Here is a 2,801-nt window from a genome sequence, read left to right as displayed (position 1 = left end):
CGCGTCATAATCGGAGGCCACGCCCATCGTGGGGGAAAACCATGGGGGAAAACAATACACAGCGCTCCATCCACTTTCTATTGAATGACACCCGTATTCGGCAAACAAACTTAATAAAAACGTAATACGACATGCCTTTCACAAATACACGTTACTTTCTTTAAAGCCACGACTCTTGTCTGTCTATACGAGCTGTTTTTGTGAAAAATTATTGAGTAATCTTCAATATCGAGACAAAACTCTTAACTAATGTATGCTGTATGCTAGGCTAATGTTAGCCTTCTGCTGTAGGCTAACCCTCACGGACGGGAAAAAAACACCTCAATATTGAAAATTACTCAATTATTTTTCACAAAACAGCTCGTATGGACAGACAAGAGTCGTGGCTTTAAAGAAAGTAACGTTTTTTGTAAAATGGATGTTTGAATAAGTTTTAATTCAGTTTGTTTGCAGAAGACGGGTCTCCTTCAATACAAAGTGAATGTAACGGTGTTCAACAGTTTGCCCCACGATGGGGCCAACCGGACAAAAACACCGCAATATTGAAAATTACTCAATAATTTTTCACAAAAACAGCTCGTATAGACAGACAAGAGTCGTGGCTTTCAAGAAAGTAACGTTTTTTGTTAAATGGATGTTTGATTAAGTTTTAATTAAGTGTGTTTGCAGAAGACAGGTCTCCTTCAATACAAAGTGAATGGAACGCTGTTCAATGTTTTCCCCCACGATGGGCGTGGCCTATTTCATTCACTGTCTCTTTCTGAATGGCCACATCCGGTCACAACACAACTGAACTATCCTTCAAAGTAAAACTCACGGATTGGATATTTTTTTAAAGACGTTTACCCAAAATAGAATATCATGATATTACATTTGGAACGCTTATGCAGGACAAAAAATAGAAGTGATGTAAATAAGTCTAATTGTAATGGCAAAACAAGTATCCATATATGTAATTTTAATAATCCAAACCAATATTTTTATCAATCCACTGTTTAATTCTAATACAACTTTGAATAATGTCAAATTCAGACAAGCCTTCCATGTTTATTAAAGACTTAAAAATGTTGATTCCTGACTATATTTTAGTGTGTCTGTTTCCTATGTAACCTTCTTATGGTTAAAAAGGTATTTTTTAATGCTTTTCTGATTGTCAAATGTTTGAATTACTACATTTGTTAAAAAAGGGAAGTCTGTTTATTTCTCACACTTAACACAGGAATCAAAGCAACTGTTATGTAATTAAAGTAGGTATGGGTAGTGATAGAAAAAGCAATGAATGTTAAGTTCATGTCACACTGGCACTGGATACGTTAGTACCATCATTTCAAGTGATGTTTGATGATGGATGTATGGATATATGGCATGATGTCCTGTAGCTGTAACCGTGCTACTGGGCCTGGTGCTCTGATCCGAGCCTGTCACTTCCTGGAAGAATCCAGCCGTCTCTTGGGTGAAGTGTGTGCTCATATGAAGGCTCCTCATGGCAGTGCAGGGGGATAAAACCTTGTCCACCTCGGCAAAGCTCTTCCCATCTAGCTGGCTGTTACTTCTTTCTTTATTTATATATAACGGTGTGAATGTATATATATATATATATGGGTTGTATTGATATATATACTGATTGTATAGATATGTATGTAGATATGGATATATTGATTGTATATAAATATAGATATATGCATTGTATAAATACAGGTCCTTCTCATATAATTAGCATATTGTGATAAAGTTCAATATTTTCTGTAATGTACTGATAAACATTAGACTTTCATATATTTTAGATTCATTACACACAACTGAAGTAGTTCAAGCCTTTTATTGTTTTAATATTGATGATTTTGGCAAAAAAGTAAAGAAAAACCAAAAATCCCTATCTCAAAAAATTTGCATATTTCATCCGACCAATAAAAGAAAAGTGTTTTTAATACAAAAAAGTCAACCTTCAAATAATTATGTTCAGTTATGCACTCAATACTTGGTCGGGAATCCTTTCGCAGAAATGACTGCTTCAATGCGGCGTGGCATGGAGGCAATCAGCCTGTGGCACTGCTGAGGTGTTATGGAGGCCCAGGATGCTTCGATAGCGGCCTTAAGCTCATCCACAGTGTTGGGTCTGGTGTCTCTCAACTTCCTCTTCACAATATCCCACAGATTCTCTATGGGGTTCAGGTCAGGAGAGTTGGCAGGCCAATTGAGCACAGTAATACCATGGTCAGTAAACCATTTACCAGTGGTTTTGGCACTGTGAGCAAGTGCCAGGTCTTGTTGAAAAATGAAATCTTCATCTCCATAAAGCTTTTCAGCAGATGGAACCATGAAGTGCTCCAAAATCTCCTGATAGCTAGCTGCATTAACCCTGCCTTTGATAAAACACAGTGGACCAACACCAGCAGCTGACATGGCACCCCAGACCATCACTGACTGTGGGTACTTGACACTGGACTTAAGGCATTTTGGCATTTCCTTCTCCCCAGTCTTCCTCCAGACTCTGGCACCTTGATTTCCGAATGACATGCAAAATTTGCTTTCATCCGAAAAAAGTACTTTGGACCACTGAGCAACAGTCCAGTGCTGCTTCTCTGTAGCCCAGGTCAGACGCTTCTGCCGCTGTTTCTGGTTCAAAAGTGGCTTGAGGAATGCGGCACCTGTAGCCCATTTCCTGCACACGCCTGTGCACGGTGGCTCTGGATGTTTCTACTCCAGACTCAGTCCACTGCTTCCGCAGGTCCCCCAAGGTCTGGAATCGGCCCTTCTCCACAATCCTCCTCAGGGTCCGGTCACCTCTTCTGGTTGTGCAG

The sequence above is a fragment of the Ammodytes marinus genome (assembly GCF_949987685.1).
Source record: "Ammodytes marinus genome assembly, chromosome: 19".
Lineage (NCBI taxonomy): Eukaryota > Metazoa > Chordata > Actinopteri > Uranoscopiformes > Ammodytidae > Ammodytes > Ammodytes marinus.
This window is presented reverse-complemented; position numbering follows the sequence as displayed.